This window comes from Equus caballus, chromosome 15 (assembly GCF_041296265.1).
Source record: "Equus caballus isolate H_3958 breed thoroughbred chromosome 15, TB-T2T, whole genome shotgun sequence".
Classification (NCBI taxonomy): domain Eukaryota; kingdom Metazoa; phylum Chordata; class Mammalia; order Perissodactyla; family Equidae; genus Equus; species Equus caballus.
Genome location: NC_091698.1, coordinates 31,162,378 through 31,190,278, shown reverse-complemented (window position 1 = coordinate 31,190,278; position 27,901 = coordinate 31,162,378). Strand labels below are relative to the sequence as shown.

Genomic DNA, 27,901 nt, shown 5'->3' with positions numbered 1-27,901 from the left:
TTTAGGTTGTTTATTTGAGAGCTTTCTTTTCTTTTAATGCAGGCATTTATCATGATAAACTTTCATCTTAGCATTGTTTTTGCTGCATCTCATAAGTTTTGGCATGTTGTGTTTCCATTTTCATTTGTTTCAAGATTTTTTTTTTTTTTTTTTTTGCTGAGGAAGACTTGCCCTGAGCTAACATCTGTGTCAATCTTCCTCTATTTTATATGTGGGTCACTGCCACAGCATGGCTGATGAGTGATATATGTCCACACCCAGGATCTGAACCCACAAACTGGGGCCACCAAAGCAGAGTGTGCCAAACTTAATCACTAGGCCACAGAGCCAGCCCCTCAATATATTTTTTATTTCTTTTTTGATTTCATCTTTGACCCATTGGCTATTCAGGAGTGTCTTGCTTAATTTCCACATATTTGTGAATTTTCCAGTTTTCCTCCTGTTATTGATTTCTAGTTTCATACCACTGTGGTCTGAAATGATACTTGGTATGATTTCAGTCTTTTTAACTTTGCCAAGAGTTGTTTTGCGACCTAACATGTGATTTATTCTGGAGAATGTTCCATGTGCACTTGAGAATAATGTTTATTCTGCTGCTGTTGGATAGAATGATCTGTATATGTCTGTTAGGTCCATTTGGTCTAAAGTATAGTTCAAGTCCAATATTTCCTTATGAATCTTCTGTCTGGATAATAAATCCATTGTCAAAAGTGGGGTATTTAAGTCTCCAACCATTACCGTATTGTTGTCTATTACTCCCTTCAGATCTGTTAGTATCTGCTCAATATATTTAAGTGCTCCAATGTTGAGTGCATATATATTTATGACTGTTATATCCTCTTGATGAACTGACCCCTTTATTATATAATGACCTTCTTTGTGTCTTGTTACAGTTTTTGACTTAAAGTCCATTTTGTCTGATATAAGTATAGCTACCCCTGCTCTCTTTTGGTTTCCATTCACATGGAATATCTTTTTCCATCTCTTCACTTTGAGCTTATATATGTCCTTGAAGCTGAAGTGAATCTCTTGTGGGCAGCATATGGCTCAGTCTTGCTTTTTATCTATTCAGCCACTCTATGCCTCTAAAAGAAATCTTTTTATTGAAGTATAGTTGACATACAATAATGTAGTTTTTTCAGAAGTAAAACATAGTGATTCAATATTTATATACATTATGAAATGATCACCCTGATAAGACTGGTAACCATTTGTCACCATGCAAAGTTATTACAATATCATTGACTACATTCCCTATACTATACATTACATTCCCATGATTTATTTTATGACTAAAAGTTTGTACCTCTTAACCTCCTTCATATATTTTGCCCTTCCCCCATCCCTCTCCATTCTGGCAACCACCAATTTGTTCTCTGTGTGTATGAATCTGTTTCTGTTTTATTTTCTTTGTTCATTTGTTTTGAGTTTTTAGATTCCACATATAAGTGAAATCATTTGGTATTCTTCTTTCTCTGTCTGATTTATTTCACTTAGCATAATACCCTCTAGATCCATCCATCTTGTTGCAAATAGCAGGATTTCACTCTTTTTTATGGCTGAGTAATGTTCCAGTGTGTGTGTACCACATATTCTTTATCTATGCATCCATCAGTGGACACTTAGGTTGCTTTCATATCTTGGCTGTTGTAAGTAATGCTGCAATGAACATAGATGTGTGTATATCTTTTTGAATTAGCGTATTCATTTGTTTTGCATGAATACCCAGAAGTGGAATTGCTGGATCATACGGTAGTTCTATTTTTAACTTTTTGAGGGAGCTCCATACTGTTTTCCAAAGTGGTTGCACTAATTTATCTTCCCACCAACAGTACATGAGTGTCCCCTTTTTACCACATTCTTGCCAACACCTGTTATTTTGGTCTTTTTCATAATAGCCATTCTGACAGGTGTGAGATAATATCTCATTGTGGTTTTGATTTGCATTTGCCTGATGATTAGTGATGAGAATCTTTTCATGTGTCTTTTGGCTATCTGTAAGTCTTCTTTGGAAAAATGTCTATTTAGGTCCTCTGACCATTTTTCAATTGGATTGTTTATTTTGATATTGAGTTGTATGGGTTCTTTATATATTTTGGATATTAACCTTTTATCAGATATATCATTTGCAAATATATTTTCCCATTCAGTAGGTTGTTTTTTTGTTTTGTTGATGGTTTACCTCACTGTGCAAAGGCTTTTTAGTTTGATGTAGTCCCATTCATTTATTTTTCTTTTTGTTGCCTTTGCCTGAGGAGACATATCCAAAAAAACATTGCTAAAGATCGATGTCAAAGAGTTTACTACCTATATTTTCTTCTAGGAGTTTTATGGTTTCATGTCTTACATTTAGGTTTGAGTTGATTTTTTTATATTGTATAAGAAAGTGGTCTAGTTTTATACTTTTGCTTGTATCTATCCAGTTTTCCCACCACCATTTATGGAAGAGGCTATCTTTTCCCCATTGTATATTCTTGCCTCTTTTGCTGTAGACTAATTGACCATATAGGCATAAGTTTATTTCTGGACTCTCTGTTCTATTCCATTGGTCCATGTATCTGTTTTTATGCCAGTACCAGACTGTTTTGATTACTATAGCTTTGTAGGATAGTTTGAAATGAGGGAACATAATATCTCCAGCTTTTTTCTTCTCAAGAATTCTTCCTTCTCAAGATTGCTTTGGCTGTTTGGGGTCTTTTGTGGTTCCATACAAATTTTAGGATTATTTTTTCTAGTTCTGTGAAAAATGCCATTGGTATTTTAGTAGGGATTGCATTGAATTTGTAGATTACTTTTGGTAGTAGGGATAATTTAACAATATTAATTCTTCAAATCCATAATAATATTAATTATTCCAATGCAATATCTTTCCATTTATTTGTATCATCTTCAATTTTTTTCATCAATGTCTTATATTTTCAGTGCATAGGTCTTTCCTTGGTTAAATTTATTCCTAGGTATTTTATTCTTTTTACTTATTTATTTATTTTTTGGTGAGGAAGATTAGCCCTGAGCTAACATCTGTTGCCAATCTTCCTCTTTTTGCTAGAGGAAGACTGTCCCTGAGCTAACATCTGTGCCAATCTTCCTCTATTTTGTACGTGAGATGCTGCCACAGCATGGCTTGATGAGCAGTGTGTAGGTCTGCAGCCGGGATCCGAACCTGTGAACTCCAGGCTGTCAAAATGGAGCACACAAACTTAATGGAGCACATTACACCACCGGGCCAGCTGGGCTGGCCCCTATTTTATTCTTTTTGATGTAACTATAAGTGGGATTGTTTTCTTAACTTCTCTTTCTGATAGTTTGTTGTTAGTGTATAGAAAGGTAACTAATTTCTATATATTTATTTTGTATCCTGCAACTTTACTGAATTTATTTATCAATTCTAATCTCTTCTATCAGTCCTATCAGTTTTTTGGTGGAGTCTTTGGGGTTTTCTAAGATATTATTTGCCATATCATGTCATCTGCAAATAGTGACAGCTTTACTTCTTCCTTTTCCAGTTCGATGCCATTTATTCTTTTTTCCTGTCTGATTGTTACAGTTAGGACTTCCAGCACTATGTTGAATAAGCGTGGTGAAAGTGGGCATCCTTATCTTGTTCCTGATCTTAGAGGAAAAGCTTTCAGCTTTTCACCATTCAGGAGGATGTTAGCTGTGAGTTTGTCTTCTATGGGCTTTATTACATTGAGGTATGTTCCCTCTATACCCACTTTCTTGAGGGTTTTTAGCATAAATGGATGTTGAATTTCATCAAATGCTTTTTCTACATCTCTTGAGATGATCATATGATTTTTATGTTTTGTTTTGTTTTGTTAATGTTGTGTATCATATTGATTGATTTGTGGATGTTGAACTATCCTTGCATCCCTGGAATAAATCCCACTTGATTATAATTTATGATCTTTTTAACATGTTGTTGAATTTGGTTTGATAATATTTTGTTGAGGACTTTTGCATCTATGTTCATCAGAGATATTGGCCTGTAATTTTCTATTTTTGTAATGTCTTTGTCTGGTTTTACTATTAGGGTAATGCTGGCCTCATAGAATGAGTTTGGGAGTGATCCTTTCTCTTTAATTTTTTTAAATAATTATTTAGTCTTCTTTAAATGTTTGGTAGAATTCACCTGTGAAACTGTCTTGTCCTGGACTTTTGTTGGTTGATAGTTTTTGGATTACTGATTCAATTTCATTACTAGTAATCTGTCTGTTCAGATTTTCTATTTCTTTCTGATTCAGTCTTGGAAGATTATATATTTCTAGGAATTTATCCATTTCTTCTAGATTGTCCAATTTGTTGGCATATAATTATTCATAGTAATTTCTTATGTTCCTCTGTATTTCTGTGGTGTTGGTTGTAACTTCTCCTCTTTCATTTCTGATTTTATTTTTTTTGAGCCCACTCTCTTTTTTCTTGATAAGTCTGGCTAAAGGTTTATCAGTTTTGTTTATCTTTTAAAGAACAAGCTCCTAGTCTCATTGATCTTTTCTATTGGTTTTAGTCTCTATTTCATTTATTTTTCCTGTAATCTTTATTATTTCCTTCCTTCTACTAACTTTGGACTTTGTTTGTTCTTCTTTTGCTAGTTACCTTTAGGTGTAAAGTGAGATTGTTTGAGATTTTTCTTGTTTCTTGAGATAGGCCTGCATCAGTATAAACTTCCCTCATAGAACTGCTTTTGCTACATTTCATAGATTTTGGACAATTGCACTTCCATGTTCATTTGTCTCAAGGTATTTTTTTATTTCCTCTTTGATTTCTTCATTGACGGATTGGTTGCTTAGTAGCATGTTGTTTAGCCTCCACGTGTATGTGTTTTTTCCCATTTTTCCTCTTGTAATTGATTTCTAGTTTCATACCATTGTGGTTGGAAAAAATGCTTGATATGATTCCAATCTTCTTAAATTTATTGAGACACGTTTTGTGGCCTAACATGTGATCTACTACAGAATGTTCCATGTGCATTTGAAAAGAATGTGTATTCTGCTGGTTTTGGATGGAATGTTCTATTTATATGTATGTGTGTGTGCATGTGTATATATTTATATATTCCATATATCATATACATGAAAAGTTCTATTAAGTCCATTTGGTCTAATATGTCATTTAAAGCCAATGTTTTCTTATTGATTTTCTGTCTGAACAATTTATCCATTGACGTAAGGGGGGTGTGAAAGTCCCCTACTATTATTGTGTTACTGTCAATTTCTCCCTTTACAACTGTTAATATTTGCTTTATGTATTTAGGTGTTCCCATGTTGGGCACAGAGATATTTATAAGCATTCTATTTTCTTGTTGGAGTGTTCCCTTTATCATTACGTAATGCCCTTCTTTGTCTCTTGTTACAGTTTTTGTTTTAAAGCCTGTTTTATCTGATGTAAGTATTGCTACCCCAGCTTTCTTTCTGTTTTCATTTGCAAGGAATATCTGTTTTCATCCCTTCACTTTCAGTCTGTGACTGTCTTTAGATCTGAAGTGTATTTTTTGTGTACAGCACATATATTGGTCTTATTTTCTTATCTATTCAGTCACTCTATATCTTTTGATGGGAACATTTAGTCCATTTACATTTAAAGTAATTTTTGATAGGTATGTACTTATTGCCATTTTGTTAATTCTTTTCTGGATGTTTTTGTAGTTCTTCTCTGTTCCCTTCTTTTTTGTGTATCTATTATAGGTTTTTGGCTTGTAGTTATCATGAGGTTCATATATAATAACCAATGCATATAGCAGTCTATTTCAAGCTGATAGCCTCTTAAGTTTAAACGCATTCTAAAAGTCCTACATTTTTACTCCTCCCTCCTATGTTTTATGTTTTTGATGATATATTTTTACTTCTTTTAACTTTGTATACCCTTTAACTTCTTATTGTAGATATAGATTTTACTACTTTTGTCTTTTAACATTCATACTAGCTTTATAAGTGGTTGATCCATTACCTGTACTATGTGTTTGTCTTTATCAGCAAGATATTTTTCTTTCATCATTTTCTTATTCTGTTTGTGGCCTTTTCTTTTCCCCTTAAAGAAGTCCCTTTAACATTTCTTGTAGGCTGGTTTAGTGGTGATGAATTTCTTTAGTTTTTGGTTGTCTGGAAAACTCTTTATCTCTCCTTCTGTACTGAGTAATAACCTTGCTGGGTAGAGTATTCTTGGTTGTAGGGTTTTTCCTTTGAGCACTTAAATAAATCATGCTACTCCCTCCTAGCCTGCAAAGTTTCTGCTGAAAAGTCAGCTGATAGTCTCATGAGAGTTCTCTTCTACATAACTTGTTGCTTTTCTCTTGCTGCTTTTAAGATTCTCTGTTTATCTTTAATTTTGGGCAATTTTAATTATATTGTGTCTTGGTGTGGACTTCTTTGGGTTCATCTTGTTTGGGATCTAGATATCTGTTTCCTTTCCCAAGTTAGGGAAGTTTTCAGCTATTATTTCTTCAGATAAGTTCTATGCTTCTTTCCCTCCCTCTTTTCCTTCTGGGACCCCTATAATGAGAACCTTAGTATGCTTGATGTTGTCCCAGAGGTCTCTTAAATGACCCTCATATTTTTTAATTCTTTTTTTTTTTTTCCTGTTCACTTGGGTGATGTCCTCTACTCTGTTGTCCTGATCAATCACTGATTTGTTCTTCTGTATCATCTAATCTGCTGTTGATTCCCTCTTGTGAATTTTTATTTTCAGTTATTGTATTCTTCAGCTCTGATTGGTTCTTTTTTATATTTTCTAACTCTTTGCTGAAGTTCTCACTATGTTCATCCATTCTTCTCCTGAATTTGGTGAGCATCCTTATGATCATTACTTTGAACTCTTTATCAGGTAGATTGCTTATCTCTGTTTCATTTAGTTCTTTTTCTGAGGATTTGCCTTTTTCTTTCATTTGGAACATATTCCTCCACCTCCTCACTTTGCCTAAGTCTCTGTGTTTATTTCTAAGTATTAGGTGGATCAGCCACATCTCCTGATCTTGGAAAAGTGGCCTTATGTAGGAGATGTCCAGAAGCTCACTCCCCTCTGGTCACCAGATCCAAGTGCTCCAGGGATATCCTCTGTGTGGGCTGCATGTGCCCTTCTATTGTGGCAGGGCTGTAATTGCTGCAGGTGCACCGGTAGGCAGGGTTGGTCCCTGGGCCAGCTGGCTGCAAGGTCCAGCAGCACACTACTGCTGCAGGTGCATGTGAGTGGGGCAGACCCCTTGCACAGCTAACCTAGCTGCAAGGCCTGGTGGTGCATGACTGTCACAGACACACTGGTGGGCATAGCAGACCCCCAGTGTGGCTGGTTGTGAGGCTTGGTGGTATGTCACTGCCTCAGGCATGCTAGTGGGCAGGCAGGCCCTGGAGTTAACAGACTAGAGAGGCAATTCCAAAATGGTGCCTGCCAGTGCCAGCATCAGCATGGCTGAATGAGGTCACAAAAATATCTGCTGTCAGTGTCAGTCTTTGGGGGGAGTCCCAGCTGCCTCCTGCCTCCAGCTTAGTAAGTGGATCTCCTTCACCAACGGATTATGTGCTTTTCTATCTTGTGCTTTTGTGCTAGTTTCCAGATCGAGTGAGTCTGTGCATGAGCCCTTCAAGAACAAGTTTTCATTTCCCTGTAGTTCTATAGTTTTCCTGGGCATATTCTTCATTGGTTTTCTAAGCCAAGTGTTTTGCGGTCTTGTCCCTATTGTCCTAGGTCTAAGGGCGGGGGTGACTAATGTAGAGACTGAATCTCTCACTTCTCTGGGGAAAGCTTCATACCTTTGAGATCACTCCCAACTGTAGAACATTGTGACTAGGATGTGGTTTTTTCCTCAGTGGGACCATATCTCTGCCTCTTCTACCCCTCTCAGTGTTGTCCCTTGTTGTAGAAGCTCTTTTCATTCAGTTTTCAGATCTCCCTCAGAGAAAATTATCCCACATGTAGTTGTAGATCTATTGTGCCCATGGGAAGAGGTGAGCTCAGGATCCTTCTATGCAACCACCTTCCAAACTCTTCTCACTCTATGCCTTTTGATTGGAAAATTGAATCCATTTATACTTAAAGTAATTATGGATAGACAAGGACTAACTATTGCCATCTTGTTAGTTGTTTTCTGGTTGATTTGTAGTTCCTTTATTCCTTCCTTCCTCTCTTGCTGTCTTCCTTTATGAATTGATGATTTTCCATAGTCATATAATTTTATTCCCTTCTCTTTATCTTATGCATATTCACTATAGGTTTTTGTTTTGTGGTTACCCTAAGGATTACTTGATTACTTGACATAATAGTCTATTTTAAGCTTACAACAACTTAGCTTCAATCACATACAAAAACTCTACATTTTACTCCACACACACACATTTTATGTTTTTATTGTCACAATTTGCATCTTTCTATTTGTGTATCCATTAACAAATGATTGTAGCTATAGCTATTTTAAAACTTTTGTCCTTTAACATTTATATTAGAGTTAACTGGTTAACACATCACCATATTACAGTATTAGAGTATTCTGAATATGACTATATACTTACCTTTACCAGTGTGTTGTATATTTTCATGTGCTTTCATGTTACTAATTAGTATCCTTTCATTCAAGCTTGAAGAACTTCTTTCAGTATTTCTTTAAAGGCAGGTCTAGTGATGATGAACTCCCTCAGCTTTTGTCTGTTAGGAAAAACCTTTTATCTCACCTTTATTTCTGAAGGACAATTTTACTGGGTAAAGTATTCTTAGGTGGTAAATTTTGTTTTTCTTTCATCACTTTGAATATATCATCCCACTCTCTCCTGGCCTGCAAAATTTCTTCTATGAAATCTCCTTTGCCTTATCGTGGTTCCTTTGCATGAGAAAAGTTATTTTTTTTCTTTTTTCTTTTCAAACTCTCTCTGTGTCTTTGATTTAAGACAGTTTTATTATGTGTCTTGGAGAAGATTATTTTGGATTGAAATTATGGGGTGACCCATTAGCTTCATGAAATTGGATATCAAATCTCTCCCCAGGTTTGGGAAGTTATCAGACATTATTTCTTTAAATAAGCTTTCTGCCACTTTCTCCCTCTCTTCTCCTTCTGGATTCTAATGATGCACCGATTGATTCTCTTAATGGTGTCCTCTGCAGACTTTTATAAGGAAAGACCTTCACCTGCAGGTGGGGGCATGCTAGAGCATGCTGTGACCCAGATCTAGTGGTACAGGGCACCAAGTACAGGGGCATACAGATCCCCATGTAGTGGCAGGGGCCAACTGCAGACACATATGTAGTAGCAGGGGCCATAGTCAGCAGCAGTGGCCTGGGCCAACCGTGGGTGCACTAGCAGCTGCAGGGTCCTGGCTATCATTGGTACTGCTATGGCTGCAGGGTCTTCCCACAAATGCACAGCAGCAGATGCCAGTGATGGGAGTTGGGACATGGGTGTGCAGATGCAGAGCTAGGGGCTAGTTGAAGGTGAGCCCAGTAGTGCAGGCCAGTGACAAGAGACAAAGCCAGATCCAAGCCCACAAGCAGCTGTTAGGGCCTTGGCTGTCAGTGTCCACTTCCGTAGCTACAAGAACTTGCCATGGGTGCACACATGGCAGTAGAGGCTGGTGGTGACAGTCAGGCCAGTGGCATGCAAGTGTACAGCTGGAGGGGCTAGCCCCAAGTGTTTGCACAACAGTGGGGGTCAGCTGTTGGGGTCTAGGCTGGTGCTTTGCACTCACACAGCTGCAAAGGACTGGACTGACTGCGAGTGCAGGTCCATGCTCTGTTTGGGACAGGAGGGAGGAAGTGGGAAGGGACTCAGGCAACTGGTGGCTGGGAATACAAATACCTGTGGGACAAAAACCAGTGAAATCTGCAGGGGGTCCACGGTGGTTGTACTGGCTGTTGGTTTCTTCAGTCGTGAAAGCTGCTGGGGTCTTCTGCAGAGCAGTTTACTGGGAACCATGGTCACTCCTATTGCCTACCTGATACTGGTAGCCCCTGCTCTTCTTCCTTGCTCCTAGCTGTCTCTATGCATCTAGATTTGCTGATCTCTGGGTGGAGTGAAACTGAAGTAGATCCTTCATGCAATGCCCCAAAAGGCTGGGGAAGCTGGTTGCTGGCCCCACTTTCTCCTTCCCAGCTAGGGGAACTTTTTCTATCTTGGGAGTTCCTTCTTGGTGCTGAGCAGTGCTGGTTTGGGGGATGCGATGATGCAGGCAAAAGGAAGTTGCTCTTCCTTCCCTTTCTGTGTAGCTATTCTCAGGATTTTGCTCCACTGTGCTGCTAAAGTTTCTTAAGTGGACTTCAGAGCTCTCTCACAGTTGCTTTTGTTCATGGATAGCTGTCTAACTGTTGATCTTTGTGGCAGGATGGAAGCTGGGATCTCCTACTTTACTGTCTTAGTGATGTCACCTCAATGATCCCATTTTTAGTAAAGGAAATTGAGGTCCAGAGAAGAGAAACAATAAAACAAAGTTCACTTATTCTTATAATAGTGTTTAGTGAGCACCAACCACATGCCAGGTGCTGGAGACACAGCAGGGAAAATTTTAATGTGAGGAGACAGACAATTAATAAGTAAGAAAATAAATTATTTCAGTTAGAGGTAAATGCTGTGACAGCAACAAAACAGAGTGATGTGATAGAGTTGAGAAAGAAGTTGTTTAATAAGCTCATCAAGGAATCTTTCTCCTAGGAAATGACTTCGAACTAAGATTTAAATGATAAGAAGGCCTCAACCATAGAAAGGAGGAACAATCTAGACAGAGAACTATAAGTATAAAGGCCCTGAGACAGTAATCTGCTGAATGAGTTCAAGAAAAGCCTAGAAGGCCAGTGTGGCTGGAGCATAATGAGAAAGGGGAGAATCAGTGGTGTGATAGGAAGTGTTTTAACAACTGGCCATCTGAGAAAAAAACAAAAAGTCATAGTTTGTAGCATTTACCAATTTCCAAGGTATAAATACTTCCACATACCAAGCTACCAACATGATAACACTAAAGGCAAAGTTGGAAAGAGAGGCACACAGCCAGCTCTCATGAGCAGGTATGAGAGGCTTCAGAACACCATTGAGAGTGGTATGAGATGAAATTAAGAGACAAGTCAGAGCCACCATAACCTAGGTTTTGTAAGCCATATTGAGGAATTTCGATTTATTACAAGATCATTGGGAAACCATTGGAAGATTTTAAGTAAAAAGTAACATTACCAGATTTATGTTTTTTAAACATTACTCTAACCATTGTGTGGAGAATGGACTGTACAGAAGCAGAAATAAAGCGAAGAGACCAATTAGGAGGCTATTGCACCATTCAAGGGATGATGGTGGCTTAGACTATCATGCATCCAGGCTTCGTTAATGGATGATGAAGAAAAGAATAAAGAGATAACTTCTAATTGAGAGGTAGACGTAATGGTTTTCCTGGTGGATTGGATATGGGAATGAGGAAAATAAATGAATCAAAGAAAACTTTTAGATTTTTCATCACAGTAACTGGGTAAATCTTGGTGCCATTTACTGAGGAAGATCAGGAGAGGGACAGGGTTAAAGTAAGTGGTGAGTTAAGGGGTCTCTTTTGGAGTTTGAGACACCAATTACATATTCAAGTGAAGATGTCGAAGAGTTGGAGCGATAATCAAGGGTGAAGCTCAGTGAAAATACACAGACTGGAGATATAAACTTAGGAATGAACAGCAAACAGAAGGTAAATAAAGCTCTGGGACTGAATCAGATCTCCTGAGAAGAAGGCAGACCTAGAGCTGAGCCTGGGACATGCCAACATTGAGAGGTATGAGAGGAGGAGCCAGCAAGTTGATTGAAAAAGGCAGCCAGGGGCAGGGGAGGAGTAGGAGAAAAACCAGGTATCACAGAAATCAAAGCAAGCAAGCATTTCAAAAAGGAGGGAGTGTTCACCTGAGTCCAGTGCAGCTGAGAAACAGGGAAAGACAAAGACAGAGAAGTTGCCACTAGATGGAAGTCAATGGTGACTTTGACATGAGAGTCTCAAAGGAATGGTGGATACAAAAGACCCATTGGAATAGAATGAAGAATGAATCGAGCGTCGCAGATGTGGAGACACCAAATAAAATTACAACCCCCTGGGAAGAAATACAAAGAAGTAGAGTGGTGGCTGCAGACGAACATGGGGTCAAGGGAGGATTTCTTTATGAAAGCAGATACTTGGGCATGTTCAAACTTGATGGCAACAACCCAGGAGAGAGAGAAGAATTGATGATGTAGCTGAGAGAAGAGTTCTGAGTGGGCAGTAGGGGATAAAAGCCAGAGCTCAGGTTGAGGGTTGTCCTCAGGGACACATCTGCCGCCATAATAGAAGGGAAGGTGGGAAGATTTGGTATTGTGATGGGAAGATAGAGCTCCGGCCCAATTGCCTTTGTTGTTTTAATAAAGAACAAGGTGACTATCATCAGCTGGGCATGGGGGTGGGCAAAGCTAAAACCACTTCTCCCTCCTATTCAGCCTTCTCCCTTTTACCCCACCTAATGCAATAATACGCCATGCCCTGAACTTTCCCCTCCTCTTCTTGTACTGGCTCTGATCCTGCTCTGATTCACAATGCTACCTCTCCTAAGTAAGCTATCTACATTTTTTAAACAAAGTGTCTGGAAATAACACATTAGTCAAAAAGAAAAAAGGCCTCTCTATAACAGAAGCATCTCAGGCTAGGAGGGAAATTTTGTTCCCCCAGAGATGATAGGAAAGCCCTAAACTTGGACCTGACACCACAGCTATTCACATGTACGTATGATAAATGACATATGGGACTCTGGGGCTCCAGTACAGCTGCATCACTCACATTTGACCCCTGACCCTGCATCCATAGAAAGTGAGCTTTGGATGATCTACCCCAAAGAGGGGAGGGATGCCCAGAACAACTTACATTCCTGGCCAACTCCTTGGAAGTCGTTGGTTGTGATTCGAATACAATCTGTAGAATGTCTACACACTTGACATTCATCTCTGTTTATTGTTAGAAGCAGATGGAACTCAAGCATAGATACCTATGCATTTCCCTTTCCCAATAATGACATCGGGGCCATTGTGTCTGCCATCCCAGAGAAAGGTAAGACAGACCTCCAAGCAAATGAGGGGTGGAAACTCACGTCTGAAAAATGAATTCTTTCACCCACAGCTATTTTTTTTTCTGTCAATAGAAATACTTAGAGACTGAGTTGGCAAATGCGAGCCTGAGACACGTGTGGGGAAATTTTGGTCCCTGCTGCTGCTACTGCTGCTGCGACTGAGTAATCACTCTGAATTCACGTTGTCTCCACCAGGACTCTGCCTCCACTTCCTTGGGAATTCCCCAGAACAGGAGCTTGCAATAATCTTGATGTCTTGTTATTTCTAAGGTTGGAAATGGAACATTTGTGGAACTTCCTTTGCAAGAGGAAATGCTGACCTTTAAACTTTCATAGAAAGAAAAGGAAGTAGATGCTATAATAAGGTTCACTGTGTCAATACCAACCAGCAGGGCTAAGAATCTCTCATCTTTGGAGTGACCTCAGCAGAGCCCCTGAGAGACAGCTGGGCACTGGTTCTGCAACTGCCCTGGACCTAAGCTCCAGCTGTCCCTCCTCCTTCCACCTACCCTCCACTCTCAGGAGGCCTTGGATTCCATTTTCTAAGATTACAGATGAAAAGATTCATCAATAAGAACTTTCTGATCCTACTTAAGCCTATTTCCCAAACTTGTCCCAGGAATGTCTCTCCATGCCCCGTAGCTCATCAGCCACTTGGTCTCCCTGAATAAGGGAGAAACTTTCTACCTGGTCACAAAAAAAGTCCTCCTTGGACTTCAGGCTGCTCCTCCTCAGCTGAGGCCCTGCTGGCTCAGGCCTCCTAAAGTTCTCTCCCTGGCTTGAGGCCCTGGAATCCCTATACATGGAGGCTTAGCCTTAACTCTTGTCCTTTCCCCCTGCGATCTCTGTTGGCAGGAGGACCCATCCCTAACTGACTCCTTAGATATCTCCATTGACCTTCATGCAATCCTGAACCGAGCTGTAGCATCTTTTATCCTTGCAAGATATCTCCCTTACCCATGGACTGGCACATTCTCCTCCTGACAAGAGAGACAGCCTGAAAAGTTTCCCCAAAGCAGCTGCCGAAGTAGAAGGAGGGAAGAAGGGAGAGAAGGGGAGAGCAAAGGAGGGAGAGAGGGACAAAGAGAAGGAAAGAGGAGAAACTACTTTTTACTGAATACCAAATATAACCAATCTATTGGGCAGTCTGAACTTAATAAATTACAAAGAAGAAATCACCTATTTTCCTCCAGCAACTGCTTCACACATGCTCTGTCAGACCTCTCTGACATCTCAGGTCAGCGCAACACTTTCTGGTAAACAAACTTCATATCTGAACAGTCTCAGATTCCACAGAAAGATGGCAGATGTGAACTGTTTCACCTAATTCCATTCCTTTCCACAGAACCCATTAAAATAACATTAAGGGAATCTTTAAAGGAACAAACCCACAAGGATCGGGAGGAGAGGAAAGAAGACAGCAACAATGGGGGAGAGATGAATTTTTTTGATCAATCAGGTAATTCCCTGGCATGCACTTCACTGAGTTCACATTTACAACAAAAATTCAAGAGTCCTCAGCCTCACTCAGGAGTTTTTTAAGCAAAAAAAAATTTGAAAGCTGGAAAGCAGTTGGACAAGTGTTAGCTGATCCTCAGCAAGCAGTGGAAAAACAGAACCAACGAACATCTAGTGCCTCTGAGAGTGTGAGTGCAGGGTAAAATATAGAAGATTGTTTGAAAGCTTATAAAGAGACCAAAGAAAAGTACATATTGTACGATTCCATTTTCATAAAACTCTAGGAAATGGAAACTAATCTACAGTGACAGAAAACAGATCAGTGTCTGCTTGGGAGTGAAGGAGATGAGGAGAAGGGATTACCAAGAGGCCTGAGGAAACTTATGAGGTGATGAATATGTTCACTATCTTCATCGTGGTGATGATCTCACAGGCGTATATCAAAACATGTAAGTTGCACAATTTAAATATGTGCAATTTGTTATACATCATCAGTTTTACCTCAATAAGGCTATTTTATAAAAGTGCTGGCAGGGCTGTGAGGAAATTCTCATCTGTTGCTGACTGGTTCAGTCTTTTTGAAGAACAACATGATAGCAATTTAATGTCTGGGTAATAATAAAAATGACATTAACAGAGGGGGAAAATATATAGTTAGAGCCCAGATTACCTTTCTCATACTAGCAGAAGACAGCAAGTTTATTCTGTAGAGTGTAAAGTAAAGGATCTTTGGACTAGGGGCTACCAGGCACATTTGAAGGTGGGAGAAAGTATTGAAAAGAGGATGATTAATGAAAGCATGTAGCATGATGCTGAGAATCCTAGCCCTTCTGCCCTATACCACTTGCAGAAGGCTGATGGCAGAGCCTTTAACCTTCAGGCAGGAGACCGGAAGAGCCTTCCCTGAGGAACCATCAGGCCAATACTGAAATTAGGGGGTCTCCAAACCAATGGCCTTGCCAGGTCATCGGATGATGACACTCACAGCCAACAAGCCTCACCCATAAACTCAGACCTTCCAATTAGCTTTTGAGTGCCTACTCTCACATATAAGCCACAAATCTAGGATTACTAAACACCTGCAGAAAGTTTCTAGCAAGATGGATATCAAAAAAAAATCAACCCAAAAGAGCAGAAAGAAGAAAGAGACTATGCAAAGAGAAAAAAACTTTTAAAAAAAAAAAAAAGACTATTATGAATATCCTCAGAATAATAAGATAGTAGGACCATGAAACACGAACAAAATACTATGGAAGAAGAAAGGGGAGAATATTCAAAGAACAAGAAAATATGATAAGAGAAATAGCCCAATAAAAGATTTGGAAGACAAAGTTAAGCAATCTCCCAGAAAGTAAAGCAAAAAGGATAAAGACTTAGAAAATAGGACAGAATCACCAAGAATATTTAGACGACAGATCGACTCGAAGCTGATACTAGAGGCTCTGAGAAAAAGACAAGAGGGAAAAACAGAGAAGAGAGACACTTACCCAAACAATCAATTAATAAAATTTTCAGAACTTGAAGGACACGAGTTTCCAGATTGAAATGGCCCATTGAGTGCCTGGCATAACGAATGAAAAAAGACCCACACCATGAAATTTCCGGACACTGGAGATAAAGAGATAATCCCATGATATTCCAGACAGAAAACAAGAGTCACATGGAAATAATTGGACGTTTGAATGGTGTCAGACTTCTCTCTATCAATATTGGCAGCTAGAAGAAAATGGAACAAAGTCTTCAAAATCTTAAGGGAAAATTAATTCCAAAGTAGAATGCTATATGCAGCCAAACTATCAACCAAACGTCAGCGTAAAGACTTTCTTAGACATGAACGTTCCTAAAAATTTTTTATATTTCTAAGGTACCTTTTCCCAAAAAGCCACTAAAGGGAGTAAACCAAGATACAAGAAAATATGGGAAACAAGAAGGAGGAGATCCAGTGCAGGAGTGAGGCACAGGGAATCCTGATGGTGAAGGAGATCCCAGGATGAGGCTGTACACGGCAATAAGGAAAGCCACCAGTCCAAACTGGAGCAGGTCAGAATGTTCTAGGAAATCTTCTTTTCTAAAACAAAAGAAATCACCTAACATTTCTGAATGTCTTAAGAGGATATTTTAACAATTTGTGGGAAGTTTAGGGTTGAATTAATGGTAATCAGAGGTGGACTTACTGTGAAGCTAATCAAGCTTAAATTTCAGGACCTTTCATTTGCAGGAGCCGTTTCCAAGGCCCTGTACCTAATTTTGTACTTGTAATTTTATATTTGTTTTCTTAAAGAGGGCTACCAATAGAAACTGTATCCAGTCCTAGTAATAAGTACATAAAAACCAAGAAAATGAAAAAGACAATTATTAGCTCAAGGAAAAAATAAAATGTTGAACTGGAAAGGGAAGGTACCTAGTTTACTAAGTGGCTGGGCTCTGGATAGCACTTACATGTTCATAATAACATAAATACTGATTGATTATTGATCTAAGAAAATTAAGATGTAACTGCATTTAGGAGGACGAGGAAGTGGGAAAACTGGATGTGTATGGTGGAGGTTGGGGCAGGACAAAGAACCTCAATTCTGACTTTCCAAAGTGGGAAGATCATTATTAATGCCTAAAACTTAAAGTTTAAGAAGTAATAAAACAAGCATGCCATTACAAACAAGGATTAAATATCAAATGGGAGAGATGAGGGAAGAGGACAGGAATTTTAGTAAGAAATCTTATAGAACTATTTGATTCTTTAAATGCAGAACTTTGATTTTTTTTAAAAAACACAAAATAATAAAACTGTACTATTTCTTAAAACTAGACTTAAAAAGCAGAAGAAAAACAGTCTTGACAGTCTCATTTCAGTAACTAAAACTCAGTTCCAGGTTAGTCTGCCCAGTCAAAATCAAAACTTCAGTCTCACATGTGACCATTACACCAATGCCTTACTCTCAAAAGTAGCAATGAGAGAGAAAAGAAGCATTAGCCTACCTGAGTGCATGTATAGCCAATGTGACAAAACATTGAGGACTACTGGTTAGGAAGATGAGTATGCAGATGTTCATTGTGCTGTTATTTAAACTTGTCTGAATGTCTGAAAATTTTCATGATGAGAATTGGTGAGGAGGGCAGGAAGAAGAACACCAATCCCACATTTAGTTCAAAGCTTCTCTTTCCTCTTCTGCCTTGCCTTCCTCCCCTGATGTGAAACCTAGGAACAGGAAGTGGGAAATAGGAAAAGTCTTCCATTCCTGGGGCTTGCCAGCTAGACCAAGCCTCCCCCGTGGGGTGGAAGTGCCTGGCTGAGGCCTCTGTGGCAGCCATGCTTGGATACAACATGTCCAGGCAGGTCAGGTGATTGGGTTGGGCAAGCAGGTGGAAGTCATTCACTGGCATGAGCTGATCTGTATGTGGGGGCGGGAGAACCTGCAGAGGAATCGCGGTGAGAAAACAGTATGGCATTCTTCTTTAGTAGATGCCTCTGCCCAGGCACAGGAAATCACAGAAAAAGGGACTTGAAGGAGTGATTTCACCAGAGACTCTATGAGACATGGGTGTAAAAATGCCCAGGACACAGACGGAGTGGGTAGGGACGTGTTCTTCCCTCTTCTGTACTGATGCAGAACAGCCTTGGTGCCTGTACCCACGCAGGTCCTCAGAGGACAGCCCCTCTGGAAGAGACAGGCCTCTGGCACGGACATCAGCCTTCTCTGTTGTTCCCTGGCAGCAATTCCAATACTGTGCCCTCATGAAGCATCACAGGCAGCTCTCAGCAACAGCAGGGGTGGTGCTGTGTGGAGCCGTTTGCTGCCTGGCTGATATATAAGTGAGATAGCCTCAGAGGACTCTGAGATAAGCTGGGTGAGACTGAGTTCTTGCTCAGAGGGAAACAGGGGCCAGAGAAACTGGAATTATTTTGTTACTATAGTTCCTTTACACCCACACAGCTGTGAGGCCCAGAGAGTCTTGTTATGTTTTTTCTATGTATAGTCTTTTAACAGCTTTATTGAGGTATAACTCACCATCAAAGAAATGTACAAATTGAAAGTGCATAATTTGATAATTTTGACATAGGCATATACCACTGAAACTATGACCACAATCAAGATAATGAACACATTCATTACCCTCAAAAGTTTCCTCATGCCCCTGTGTAACCCTTCCTTTCCCTCCTGGCCTCCCTACACCAGATGACTACTAATGCTTTCTGTATCCATAAATTAGTTTGAATTTTCTAGAATTTTATGTACATGAAATCATACACTGTATACTCTAATTTCTGACTTCTTTCAGCATAATTATTTTGAGATTCATCCATATTGTTGTGTGTATCATTAGTCCATTCTTTTTTATTGCTGAGTAGTATTCCACTGTGTGGATGTACCATAGTTTGTTTATGCATTCACTTGTGGATAACATTGAATTGTTTCAGTTTCTAGCAATGACAAACAAAGTTTCTATGAATATTTCGGCATGGGTATTTGTATAAACATATGCTTTCATTTTTCTTGGGTAAATAAAGACCTAGGAGTAGAAGGGTTGGATTATATGGCAGATATACATTCAGCTTTTTAAGAAGTTGTCAAATTGTTTCCTGAAGTGGTTGTATCATTTTGCATTCCCACCAGCAGTGTATGAAAACTCTAATTATTCCATACCCTCATCAGCACTTGCTATGGTCAGTCTTTTTCACTTTAGACATTCTTATAGGTGTCTATTGAGGCCCAGAGAGTCTGGAGTTACATTGGTATCTTCTTCAGCACCCAGAACAGTGCCAGGCCTAGACATAATACTTGCTGCTTGATCAATCAATCTTTTACAGTAAATAAAATGAGCTAAAAGCTGGCAGCTTGACTGGGTTAAACAGTGCCTAATTGAAGGGTACATACACAAATACAGAGGCAGTGAGGCACAGAAGACAGAGCAGGGGACTGGTAAGGAGGTAATTTGGCCCTATCACCTAGTAAAATATTAATTAAGTAGCCAAGGAAATTACATAGATCAGTGAAGAAGGTCTTGCTATAATACATCACATAAACTTCATTTCTATGAGAGATGCAAATTTCCAAATATCGTAAGGACTACATCAGATGCAAAGGAAGGGAACTTGAATATTTTTGAGTCTTTATTTTTTACCAGAAAATTCACACTTTGCTTGATTTTCACAAGTTCCTTATGAGGAAAGATGATGGAAAACTTCAATCTGTCTGACTCCAAAGCCCACGTGTTTCTTACTGCAATGAGAAATGAAACAACTAGTCCCCTGCAGATGCATTGATCACTCAGGGCCCCTGCACACGGGAACTCCATCCCCTAAACTGAATAAAGTTGCAGTTTCCTAACAGTCTCCTCAATTATCCTCAAAACAATTCTTAACACAAATTGTTTGGCCAAGAGACAAAGTTGCTAGGGATTTAAAAGAAGAAAAGTGTGGTTCACCTCTGCTCCAATGGAGAGTGACTAAGACACAATCCATCAGAAGCAGAAAGTAAGCCCACGGGGTCCTTCACACCCAGACTATTTAGGAGTCAACCCTATTTCAGGAGGTCCCTGGGCACACTAAGCCTGTACTGAGGAGAGTGATCAGCTCAACGAGGGCTCTAAGAAACAAGTTGTGTGAGGAGCAGTTAGAGAAGACTCAGGAGGGCACATAAGAGATGTCATCACATTCCTGAAGGGCTCTCCTCTTGTGTCAGAACTTCATGCGTCTTTGAGGACATACCTTGGATAAACAGATGGAATTCACAGAGGGGCTCACAGATTTTGGTTCACCAGAAGATAAAACATTCTAATAAGAGAGCTGTCCAGCTGTAGAGTGAGCTGCTTCACAAAGTTACAGGTGTCCCATCTTTTGAATGACCCTCATCATTGCAGGAATGTAATAGAAGGTATTACTCCTACCCCTGAGGAAGAGGGTGGACTGGAAAACAGCTCAAAATTCTAAAAGGTAGAAGGTCTAGGCATATACTAGGAGTTTTCTAAAGTCTTTGTTTAATGAAACTGAAGAGTTGGGACAGGAAATGCCGAATTAGACTTTAATAGAGATTTGCATTACGAGAATACAAGTGGATGGTAATAAAGTAACGAGTTCCAGGGCCTGGCTCAATTATAGTGGTGAGGGCTGGACAGAAAGATTTCCCAGAATATTAAGTAACGCAAGCATGGGGTCAGCTCAGCTGGCGAGGGACCGACTGGAAGGACTTTTATACGGGAGCGACTACCCAAAAAACTACCAAGCTGTCCAATGCAGAGAGGAGTACCCCCACTTCAGGAGCCCAGAAGAGAATTTTCCCAAGAACTGAAGGCCAGAGGAAGATCTTTGTAAAATTTTCATAAGCAATTGGGGGAGACATTTTTTAAATGTTTTAAATGTTGTCTTAATGTTTTCAAAAATATTTTAAATGTTTTTCTTGTTATAACAAAAGTAAAATACATTACTTGTAGAAACTTTAAAAATAAAGAAAAGCACAAAAAAGAAAATCAAAAACATCTGTGATCCTACCACCAAAATATTACTGTTATTGACATATTAGTATATATCCAATCAGTCTTATTTGTTTTTATAAAATGGAATCATAAAACACATATGGTTCAGCAACTGAAATGAAGACCAAAATGGAAGAAAACATATTTACTTCATCAGTGTCGATGAGTTTACATTGTTATTTTATGAAGAGCTCTTAAAAGCTAACAATAAAAAGTTGAACACCTTCAATAAAAAAGAGTAAAAGCCAGTAACAGAAAATTAATAAAATTTTTGAAAAGTATAAATAGTGAGCACTGGTGAAAAGGGTAGGAAAGTAGACACTTTCATACAATGCTGGTGGCAGTGTAAAGGGACACAACCTTCCTGGAAGGTAATTTGGCAATAAAGTACCATAAGCCTTTGGACCATAAATTCCACTTTTAGAAATTCATCCTAAGGAAATTTATCCCGAGGATTATATAAATATTTGCCTTTATTTTCTTCTGGTAATTTTACGGTTTCATTTTTTTATGTTCAAGCTTTTAATTTATTTGGAATTTAATTTAGTATGAAGAAGAAAATGTAATTTTTCTGTATTTTATTTTTCCAAATGGTTTATGGGTTCCCAAACCCCACTTATTAATTAATCCACACTTCACCCACTGGTTGTAAATACCAGAAGTTGGGCTTTGACACGTAATCCATGGCCTTTCAGGCTGCATTTGAGGAAATCTTAGACTGAAAAGTCAGATGACCCTATTTCCTCCCTCAAACCTGTGAGACAATGAATATGTCACTTCCCGTCTTTCTACTTTGTTTCTACGAAATCCTTCTTTCCACACTCTGCAAGGCCACAGGTTCAGCTCTATAGAAATTCCCAGGGCCCACAGAGAATGCAGAACTAACTAACATGGGGAAATCAGGGGAAGGCTTATCTATTCAGTTAAGACTAACATATATGGTGACTCAAACTGTCTAGAGGCTGAATCATCATTTTCCTCTCCAATTCCCCCTCCAAACTTCTCTATTTCTATTGTCCAGACTCAAGATCTTGATGTCATTCTAGAGTCCTCTTTCTGCTTTCCTGCACACCCAGAACCCATCGTGTCAGTTTTCCTTGCCTGTATGGGGAAGACCTTTCCCTCCAACTGGTCCCGTCACTGCTTCCCTCAGCCCAGGCTCTCCTCACCTTTCACCTAGAGGAGCAGACTGTTCTCCCAGCTTCACTCACTTCCTGTGCTAATCTGTCGAGTTCATCACTGTCAGAATCTTCTGCATCACTCATTGCTCTGCTCAAAATGCTCCAGAGGTTACTCATCACTCATAAATGAAAGTCCAAATATTATACTTAGCGAGGCCCACCACATTTTGGTCCCACCCCACGTACCTCTCAAATCTTTTCTCCTTACTCTGACACAGCTCCATGTCTCTCTTAAATATTTTGTTAATTCTCTCCTCTTCTACCTCTAGTCTGAACTGGATTTAGGGATGTTTATTCAAATGCTGAATAAAGTATTATGATGCCCGATCTTAATTTTTAAAATTTTAAACTACAATACACCTTAATGCCCATGTATGTACTTTTCTCAGTGGGTTAGTAGCCCTCACAAAAGCAAAGTTCCCAGGCCCAAGGTAAGACCTTGCTTTTTCCAAGCTCTTCTTTTAAAAGACATAGATGTGGGGCCGGCCTTGTGGTGCAGCGGTTAAGTTCGCATGTACCGCTTCGGCGGCCTGGGGTTCACCAGTTTGGATCCCAGGTGTGGACCTATGCACTGCTTATCAAGCTATGCTGTGGCAGGCGTCCCACATATAAAGTAGAGGAAGATGGGCATGGATGTTCACTCAGGGCCAGTCTTCCTCAGCAAAAAGCGGAGTATTGGTGGCAGATGTTAGCTTAGGGCTAATCTTCCTCAAAAAATAAATAAACAAATAAATAAATAAAAGATACAAATTCTGCAAATTGCACCATATTAGGTCCTAGAAACTTTGCATCAAAGATTATCAGACCACTTTCCTCTAAGTTATGAAAGAGCTGGGAACAGAATAGGACACTGGGTGACTGAAAAGAAAGTGCTGAAACAAGCTGGAAGGAGCAACAAGGAATGCCAATGGGGAACCGGAGATGATTTCAGCTGCACTGGGAAGTGTGCGGCACATCCATTGTATCTCCACGTGGATGGACCAGGGCCGTCAGATCCCTTGACTCCCATGACAACACACTCCATGTTTCCTCCCTACTTCCCTGGGCTTCTGCTTCTTAGTGGCCCTTACCTGCCCATTCCTGCGTGCACACCCTCTGATTGGCGCGTGTGCCTCGCTGCTCCACATCCTCCCCAGGCCCTCTCACTCGCTCCAAGACTTCCATTGCTAAGGAGTCCACATCACTAGTTCTAGCCCATTGTCTCTTCTGTGCTCCAAACTCATGCATGCAACTCCCACTGGATTTGCCCCACAGGCTCCTCACATTCCACCTCATTTTCTCCAAATCTGTCATTTCTCTCAGAATATAGTGCTTTGGTATTCCTCACTGCTCCTTCCAGAACATGTATAATTCAAATACCTCATCCATCTAAGTGAGCACTTTTCTTTGAGCCATCTATCTTCCTCATACCCCACGTCTAACCAATCACCAAGTTGTGTTGATTCAACCTTCTAATAACCCAAATACATCTGCTTCTCTCCATCTTCACTGCCACCACCCAAGTCCAAGCCATCCTCACCTGGATGATTCAATAGCCTTCTTCCCACATTTGCTCTTTCCCCTTTAGAATCCATATAGATCTTTTAAAAACACAAGCCTAATTTTGCCACTCCCCTGCTTAAAACACCTCAAAACTGCCCTCAGGATAAATATAATCTCCTTAACTTGTTTACAAGGTTGCCCATGACCTGGCCCTGCCTACTTCTTCAGCCTCATCTCATGATACTTTGCCCCTCACTCTCTTGGCTTCTGCTACACTGGCCCTTTTTCGGTTTCTCTAATAGAACATGACCCTTCTAGCATGTGCGTAGCTTCTAGTCTCTGCACATGCTGCTCCCATTGCCTGAGACATGAATCTCTTTCCCTACATCTACTTGCACCTTCATCTGGCTAAATCCTACCCTTCTTATCCATTATGTTACCTTATTCAAGAGACTCTCTATGACTTTTCAGACTAGATTAGGTTCTCCCCTTTCCCCTACATAGATCTCCATAGCATCCCATACTAATTCTTTCTTAATAACCTCCACATTAGTGATCATATGTGCAAAATATGGCTTCTCTGCTAGCAGAGATGCTCCATGAGGTTCAGAACCATGTTTGTTTTAATCACTACTCAGTCCTCAGCTCCAAGTATGATCCCCATCTTCTATGAATGAACGCATGAATTGATAACCTTTAATAATTATTCCAGCCTACTATACCCACTATAGACAAGCTTGTATTCTTTTTTTTTTAAAGATTGGCACCTGAGCTAACATCTGTTGCCAATTTTCTTTTTTTTTTCTTCTTCTTCTTCTTCTTCTCCCCAAAGCCCCCCAGTATATACAGTTGTATATTCTAGTTGTGAGTGTAGACAAGCTTGTATTCTACTTAGAATTCCTTTGACTATAACCTGATTTTTGGCTAGCCACATTTGAAATTCCCTGCAGCAAATCTATGCTTTCCATTCTATGTCAAGGAGAGGTCTACACTAGCAGAGTAAAGAAAGATCTAAATTTCACGGTTAGAGGAAGGGGAAAATATCCTGAAAGGGGAACAGCCTGAGCAAAGGGAGAATGTTGGACATTTGGGGAGAGGAGAAAGGAAACTAACACTAAAGTAAACACTCTCACAAAAAAAATCTCATTTAATCCTTCCAAAACCCTATGAAGTAAAAATTGTTAGCCCAGTTTTACAGATGAGGCAACCAGAGCTCTAAAAGTTAAGTAACCTGCTCAAGGCCACGAAATAGGAGACACAGACACGCAATGTTATGCCTTATGCTTGTACTCACTCTGTTTCCTCAGCCTGGAATATCCATTCTCCACTTCAAATCTAACTCTTCAAGACACAGCTCAAATGCAGCTTCCATGAAATCTTCCCTAATTCTCTGTGTTCACTTCAGTCACTTCCTTCCTGTCTGTCTGCTGTGTCTCTATTGCAACATTCCTTTTTTCTGCTTGTACTATCAGTAATCTGCACAGGTCTTCCCCACAAGTTCTAAGCTTAAGGGCAAGTGGAGTTCTTTGCCACCTCTTTCCCCATGGCTTCTGATACAATGCCTTACACACGATGGAACTGTGAAGGAGGTTGCCAAGCTGGCTTCAGGAAGCTTTTGCAGAGCTGTACTCTATAGGAACACCTGCTCCCCTCTACCCCCAGGTCCTCCTGCTGAGTCCAGGCTCTCTCAGTGTGCTCTTTCTCTCCCAGGGGAGCCATAGTGCCTTTGAGCAACCCAGCAGAGGATACAATGGCCTACTGGGGATAGCACTAAGACATCATGGATGCAAGAGTGCAGAAAAGGGAAAATTAAGATCATATTCTTCCTTGGATGTTTCTTTTTTTAATCAAAATACTCCAAAATGTGTCTAGGCTTTCAACTCAGAAACCTAAACTTCCTTTTATTGAGGGTAATAAAGTCCCTAGATGGTCCCTCATGTATATCAAGCTTTCTAGAAAACAAGACTAAGTCATCATCACTTAACAGATGGGGTAAAAATGCCATTTCCTTCTAATTTACCAGCAACTGTTACATATTTCTGTACTAGAAAAGGAATTTATTTCTATTTCTACTCAGAGTAACAAAGTTAAAATTGACATTAAAGTAATTAAAAAGCATGTATCTATTTGTGACTCAGTTGTACATGTGACAGAGAAAGATTCTACAAAAGGATAGTAAGGAACGAGTCGAGAGTGGGCACTATGTAACCAACTATATTTCAAGAGCACAGAGGTGCCATAAAGCAGAACATGGTCATGTTCAGGTAGTCATGAAATATGGAATGGACAGCCAGGGCCAGAAGAACCTCAGTAGTCATCCAGTCCAACCTCCTCCTTTATAAATAAGGAAAGCCCAGAGATGTGCAGGAATTGCCGAAGGTCACACAGCTGGTTAGAGTCAGAGCCAGATCTAACTCTCTTGCCTCTCCAAGCACACCGTGTGCCACACCTGCCACTCCCCACTCTGTGCCACAATTGCTCTAATCAGGGGCCCATCCTCCCCAGCAGTCAGGAGTTCATTCCAAAATGAGGGAGGAGAGAACTGTGCAGGGGGCATAGGAACTTTGCTATTGACTATTTGCATACATAATAAGTCATCCTGATATCACAGAAAATGCTTGTATTGATGTTTCTAAAAAGTGCTTTGAAAAACTGTAAAGTATCGTATAAACGTTAGATTTTTAGTGTAATTATAATATGATTTGTACCCGGGATGTTAACTCAACAGTACCAACTTTATTATTGCCATTTTCACAGCTAATATATCTTTATATCTGGAATCAGAATTTGGCCAAAATGAAGGCATCTTATTAGGTTCTTAATTTGCCTTATTGGAAAATTAATCTTCCAGAGAGTGGAGAATTTGACGAGAGCAATACTAACCTAGACGCAATTCTATCTAAGAAGGAACCAATTATGTGAAAGAGGAATTTTGAGATAAAGTGCATGTCACCTTGAAGTTTGTGTTAGAAAAGGGAAGGACAGTCATACATAGTAGTAATCAGAATAGGTTAGGTTATACCACAGTAATAAACTCTCAGATCTCAAGGACTTAGCTAAAGATTTGTTTCTTACTCATGCAAAGTTTAATGCAGGCTGTTCTAGTCTCGTACCTTTGCAGCCACACCTCATCCATTTGTAGCCACACCATCTGGAATATGTGACTTCCAAAGTTACTGCATCAGAGGAAGTTGGAGATGATGGAGGCACACAGCTGCCCTTGATTGCATCAGCCTAGAAATGTAACACATTACGTATCACTTCCTGTTCACAGTGAATTGGCCAGAACAAACCATGTGCTTCTAATCTAACTGCAAGGGAGACCAGAAAATGAAGACAGACATTTATGAAGTAATCCCATAAACAAACTGGTGGACATTTAGTGATCCCAGTCTACCACATATATGTTCTCTAGATTTCAGGAAAGCAAATATCAAAATGCTCAAAGTATCCCATTTGTATAAAAACAAATCTACATATGCTTTGAAAAAAGAAAGACTGAAAGGAAATACACCAAAATAATAATAGTGAATACCTGTAGTTATTTAATTTTTTGTGGGTTTTATTTTCTTCTTTATATGTTTTATATTTCCCTAGCAGTATTTAATAAACATATTCTAGAATCCAAAAAAGTAATGCAACTTATTTTTTTAATTGAGAAACAAGTTCAGACCAGAGATAACTATGACTCCAATGAGGCAAATGACTCAAAAGGAAGGGGAATTTCTTTAAAATACTCTTCTGATTAGAGAATTACTACTAGCAGCAAGAAGAAAAGTGAGAGACAGGCACAGACATGACTGTTGCCATACAGGAAGCTTTCTGATGAACTCTGATTTTTAAAGTCTGAGAAAGACAAAAAGAAGGGCACAAAGCCAAGGGAGAAGTCAAAGAGGGGGCACAGCCCTGTTAACCACCATCTCAAGAAAAGAGAGAAAGGATTTAGAAAGAAAAAAGCACGTAAATTAGGGAATAAATGAGCTAAGGCTAAGAGAGGGGATCACAGCTAAATGGGGATTCGGTGGCTCAACATGAAGCAGTCCCATCCTGCCGCAGGCTTCCTCCAACTTGAATTTCTCCATCCACTCCAAGCCATCCCTCAGCTCTCCAAGTTCCCAGAGCACTTGCCCAAAGTTTACCCAAAGTCGAATGGGTAAAGACCTTAGTGGGGGTCTACACAAGGCCCTGTCCATCCGGCTTTTGCCTCCCTCCTCATCTTCATCTTGTGACCCTCTCAGCTCCCCCATCTCTGGGCTCCAGCCTCAATGCCCTACTTTCAT

The 27,901-nt window shown here is 39.8% G+C and overlaps 1 protein-coding gene across 2 annotated transcripts in view; it reads right to left on the bottom strand.

Moving 5' to 3' along the window:
* IL37 (interleukin 37) overlaps nucleotides 1–27,901 on the bottom strand; it is a 169,593-nt gene that overhangs the window by 115,717 nt on the left and 25,975 nt on the right. For both annotated transcript variants that reach the window (XM_070236176.1, XM_001496013.5), the window contains exon 2: nucleotides 26,735–26,855. The gene's annotated coding sequence lies outside the window, so the exon portion shown is untranslated. The remainder of the gene's footprint in view (nucleotides 1–26,734; nucleotides 26,856–27,901) is intronic.